Raw genomic sequence first — 6081 nt, forward strand, 5'->3', positions numbered from 1 at the left:
TATTTTAAAAATGGAGAAAAAGGCCATATTTCCTATTAGAATATGACAAATATAAGTAGATAACAGAATTTAATTTATTTTGATACATGAACTCAGTGATAAGAGAACCAGATTTCAGATACTAATGCATTCCCCTCAGTCACTGACCATAGAAATGGACCAAAATATTTGTGTACAGGGTAATCATAAATGGTCTGAAAATTGGAGAAGACAGAAGTGAGCAGTACTGGGGTAGGTAAATTGAGCATTAGCTTCACTCAGTATAAAGCACTGGATAATCTCTAGCTATAATGCAGAAGAGAGAAATGTGGTAGGTGCAGATTTCTGACCATTGCATAGGAAAGCTACACTTGGAAAAACTGATGTAGCATCTTATTTTCAGTACAGGGATAATAATAACCCATATTTCAGGACTGATTTAAGTAATACCAGCTAATGTATATGATGCCCTTTTGAACACTAAAAGTAACCAAAGTGTCAGGAATTATTAAAATATGCTTAATTTATTGTTAACAATCTGCTAATCTTTCTGGAAATTTGGCCTCTTCCTAAATGTCAAAAAGACCAGCTCATGACCACTGCAAGGAATGGAAATGTCAGAATACCTATTGAGGGTAAAGAGATTGAATGCGTGCAAGAATTCACTTTCCTAGGGTTGCAGATTGATCAAATCAGTGAATGCAGTTCAGAAATTATCAAATAGCACAGGGTCGCACAGCAATGATGAGCATGAAGCAAGTATGGAAAGGCAAGGACATCAGCCTGGCAGGTTAGTCCGGACTATCATGTTTCCTATAGCTACCCATAGTCACAAATGTCGGACCATGAAAAAACTAGACAAGAAGAAAATCAAATCGTTCGAGCTGTGGTGTTGGAGAAGACTCCTGTGCATTCCTTGGTCAGCAAAGGTGACAAACAAGCAAGTACTGGAGCGTATAAAACCAGACAAATCGCTGGAGGGCAAAATCACATAATTCCACCTTACTTATTTCGCCCACGTCATGCGATCAAACTCACTGGAAAAGGCAGTTATGCTCAGAATGGTCAGCGGTAAAAGGAAACACCCCCCAAAAACACAGTGGCTAGACACCATCAAAGCCAACACCAGCCAGAGCATAAAACAACTAAAAGAAGTCATACAAGATCGGAAAATGTAGAGAGGATCAGACACGATTGAACGGTTAGCATAAGTATCATCAATCTTTCTGGTAGCTGCCAGTTCTCCAGAATGGTTCTAATTCCCTCTTTTTGTATCATAAAATATAGCTGATCTAAGTACTGTATTAATATTAGTATTGAATATTTAAAAAAACAATTTTAATTTTTAAAAATTAACCCAGGCATATTATTTTGCTAATATCGAATTGGTTTCTTCAAACTTGAGGTTACTTTACTTGTGGAAAGAGAACACTTCATGTCAGAATCTGTCTGTGATCTTAGGTAACATTGATGAGTTTTGCACTTCAGCTTTTCCAGGCTTAGCTCTAAATGAACCAAGGTTGAATGTAATTTATTCCAAAGCCAAACGGGAATGCAAATGAATGTAGAAAGACCTCTCTGATTCCCAGTTGAAAGCTACAATGACTGATTTGTCTGATCAACATGCACAGTTGTTCCAGATTCTATATCCATACTGCATGTATGAGTGATCTTAAAAAGGAAATTCCTGCTCTCATTTTCAGGACTAAACCAGGATACTTACACTTATACAAAGCCTTCAACTTGATATCTTGCCTGTTTATTTGCTCTGACAGGTTTAATTTTTAAGCTGTCTGAACCAGTAAGGCTTCCTAATGCAAGCTGTAGCATTTGAAACTGATGGCCCTCTGTAGCTAAAAAAACCATTAAAGCAGCACTAACTAAATATCCTCCCATCAAGAATCTCATACAAGTGGCATCCAGAAACATTGGTAAAAGTGTTCGCTCACCAAGTACTGTAGCCTCACATGCTCACGTGATACTTTGTTTTTTTCTATATTTTATTTTCTGCTCCCAATAGATAATTTGGCTTAGCATTAAAAAATCAGAACCATCCAGTGCCCGTTATGAATGTGGTCGAGGCACACTGGGTTGCAGGAAGGCCACAGAGACCCGAATCTTTCCTGGGCTCCTTAGTCAACCTTTGCTCTTTTCAGACAAAGTAAAGTTAGAAGCGGGTCTCTACTCTTACGTCTTTTAGAAACTGAAAAGCCAGGAGGCAATTTTGGCTTCTCCTCCTTTTGATCCCAAAATATATAAGGCTGGGCCAGTTATTTGGAGAAAGGTAGCGAAAGCCCAAGACCAGTTGCAAGATCTATATATGCTGTTTTTACCTCTTGTAATTTGAAGACCTTTGTGAGTTTGAATGCATACTGAATAGCTGGCCTATTCTTTGCTTTGAAATTAGCAGAGCTTCATTCCAAATAAAATGCTTAGCAGTGGGAGTGGGAAGCAGGTGACGAGTATGGTTTGTAAAATGCAAAATTAAGAGCCCCGTAATTGTAAACAGTTCCCTTAAACAGTGTTATAACAGAAAAGCAGTACCAGAACTGCTAAGCAAAGTTCTAGATGAGGCTGGATTTTAAAGCCATCATAGGTGTTGCTGCATGTTTTAATAGCATAGTATTACATTACCTTGAGCTAGGATTACAGATAGTCCTTGTTTAGTGACCACAACTGGGACCGGCAACTTGGTCATTAAACGAAGCAGTTGCTAAGTGAAACCGCGACTGTGCTTACAATCTGACTTCAGCTTTCCTTTGCTTTATGGACCTGCGGAGGTTATAAATGTGCGCACCGGTTTGCAAAGTTACTTCTTCATCACCATCATAACTGCGAACAGTTGCTGTATGAGGGAGTCACTAAACAAGGACTACCCGTATTTCAAAGACTTCATTCTGTTGTTGTTATGGAACACAGAATGTATTTGCTCTTCTGCCTTTAACTGCAATGGCTCTTTATATCAGTTATGGTTCCTTTGGTCACTTGCCCCAGAGCTAAGCAGACTGGAAGCATCTATATACAACTAAGCCAGTATTTACTATAATGGAATGAGAAGTCTCTACAACTTGAGTGATCATGATATGAAATTTCAAGTTTCTGCCTGCTGAATCAGCGCTTAAAATATTTGGCTCACCTAGCAAAACTCAGAAGAACTAAAACCACCTTATACCTGGATCCTGCTGTCTGGCAGCTCACAGCCAGCAGCACCTTTATGCATTTGCTTGCAGGCCATGCCCCCCACGCCCCCTTCGGACCAAGAGAAAAGCTGTCATATCAGGACGGCTTGGTTAATGGAGAATTTGTACTCCTTTAACTCCATTTCTTCATTCTCAGATTAAATGGAGTTCTTCTGTTGACATGTAAAGCTTCCGTTTTATTCCTCATGATTCAATCAAGAAATTAGGCAACTGTGTTTAAATTATGTGAAAGGAAGGAAGATTTGTGAAGAGAACAAGATTTCTTTGAAGAATTTAAGAATGATCTCCAGGGAAATGGAGTTTCTAGGGAAGTGGAAATGAAATATAAAGCTTTCCAAATTGCATATATTTATTATTGATCTGCAACCATCTTCCTACCTGTCCTTTTGATGTTCATGCTCTTGTTTTTTGTTCGGTTTCATTATGTTATAGATATGAGTCTTGAGGAACACGTAATATATTCCCTGCAATCTCTCCAAATCCTCCAAACGATATGGGTTATGATTCAGAGTAAAAGGATAATAGATAAGAAAATGGATTCAATAATGTGCTTTTATAAAGGTTTATTTGGAATAGTTTCATGGAATATAGCGTATTTTTCCGACTATAAGACGATACTTTTTTCTAAAATCCTTATGCTAAAAATTGAAGGGCGTCTTATGCAAGGAAGTCAGCTGAGGAGAGAACCGCGCGGTTGCAAAACTGCCCATACTTTGTCTCTGCAAACAGGCTTCCTCCAATCACGAGCCTCCAATCACGAGTGAACCTGCCCATACTGTCTCTGCAAACAGGCTTCCTCCAATCACGAGCCTTATGTAACTGATGTCAGCTGATGCTGAACAAACCAATTGGAGGAAGTCTGTTTGCAGAGACAAGCTATCTATCGGCAGTTTCACTCGTGATTGAATGTAATCAGTTATGCAAAAGAACATGGAAACAGAGCTGCAGAGAGACGGTTTGGACCTCCTCCCACCGAGTGTATCAGGTCAATGTTACCTAATTACTAAATAAAAATGTGTTCTGCACTATCTTTAAAATATTGATTTCTTAATTTTGGGTTGGAAAAGTGGGGGTCGTCTTGTACAGGGGTGCGTCTTATTGATGGAAAAATACGGTACTTCCCAGTACCGTACAGCAGGTGAGATTCCTATAAGGATTGAAGACAAACAGGTTTGGAAGATGTACAAAAAAAAGAACAGGTTTAAGTTGGAACAGCTATGCACAAATTATGCTTTGCTGTCTGGTTTGGTCACTGAGAGAGATCTTGTGAAGGCTCATCCAAACATGGAAGAAGGAGGGCAGAAGGCAGACCATTTCTGAAGCAGCCCCTGCAGCGCGGAACATGTTGCATCCAACCCCAATGTCATTTCAGAAGACCAGTGTTTCTCAACCTTGGCCACTTTAAGATGGGTGGACTTCAACTCCCAGAATTCCCCAGCCAGCCTTGCTTAAAGTGGCCAAGGTTGATGCTGGCTGGGGAATTCTGGGAGTTGAAGTCCACCCATCTTCAAATAGCCAAGGCTGAGAAACACTGCAGAAGATGATTCTTCTTCAGCACACTACTGGCCTGGGATAAAGATTACAAGCCACTCTTCTTTTTACACTTACGTTCTCATCTGAATTATTTCTCAACGGTCCTGTATACATTGCCCAGTCTGACAAATGGGACAGTACGTAAATATTGTAAACCAACGAACGCATCCATAAGGATGTTGAAGCACTGGGGAGGTCACGGCGGAAGGGAGCGTTGAAGGCATCTCTGACATACTGAAGGCTGAAGTGAATTCATCGCCCTCCAGGGCTGGGGAAAGAAAAGCCATTGATCAGAGTCAAATTGCAGGACATTTAGAGAGCATCAATAAGCCTTGACAACAGCGGCAGCCATTTTGCCGTCATGAAAATAGGCACTCCGAGCCATTAAGGAAGGAGGTTCATGCAGCCCCGTCCTGACACCCCAGAGTTTTCCCAAAACAGGTCTGGCCAAGAGAAGCATCTCCCATTTCAAAAATGGGACCTCCTGCTCATTCAGAAAGAAGAATAAGCTGGTGGAAAGGTGCCCAGCCAATGTTTATTGATATATTTAAACACTGGCCCCTCCTGTCTTAAGCACACAGAAAAACAATTACTGTAGCAGCTACTAGGATGCCTCAGGGACACTCTTGGATTCATTTACGGTTCAACAAAAGCGCAACCCCAATTTAGCAGAGATTTCATTCATGGCGTTCTCTGAGCTCAGTGGTTTTCTTGCAGACATTTCGTTACCCAACATTGTTGTATGCCACCCAGAGTCACCTTGTGCGAGATGGGCGGCTATATAAATATGAATAAATTAAAATAAATTAAAAACATCACCAGCGCTAACACACACTAACATAGACTGATGATGTTACCTAGTCAGGTACCAAAATGTCTGAAGAAAACCACCGAGCTCAGAGAACCTCAAGGGCTCCACAGTTCAACCCTGAGCTATAGAGATTCTCTTCTGTTAGATTTAATTCAGGAACCAGGTTCAGCGCCTGGATTAAGGACGGCCATGGCAGATGTTTCTGAGCTTGGCATGAGGCCGGCCGGGCGGCCAGCCAGCCAGTTTTGTGGTTTACCAGGGATCCCTTGGCTGGTCCAACAAACCATGGTTTAAACAAGCCCTGACTTAGCAGGAGGAGGGGCCTGAAAGGCGACTCTAGAAAGCGCCTCATTGGCGCAACTGAAACGACCGTTATTTCCCCCCCATGAGGCGTCGCGAGGGGGGAATTTTCAAACGGAACGAGGCGGGAAAAGCCGTTGGTTCGCGCGAGGACTGCTGCGGAGGGAGACTCTGCTCCGCTCTGGCGCATGCGCGCCTTCCACAGACGCGCGGCAGCCCTTCCTGGCGCCGCTGAGGTCTCCCCGGCAACCGCGCGCC

This window comes from Python bivittatus, unplaced genomic scaffold (genome assembly GCF_059951505.1).
Source record: "Python bivittatus isolate LINGU-HERP-01145 unplaced genomic scaffold, Pbiv_v1 ctg000320_np1212, whole genome shotgun sequence".
NCBI lineage: Eukaryota > Metazoa > Chordata > Lepidosauria > Squamata > Pythonidae > Python > Python bivittatus.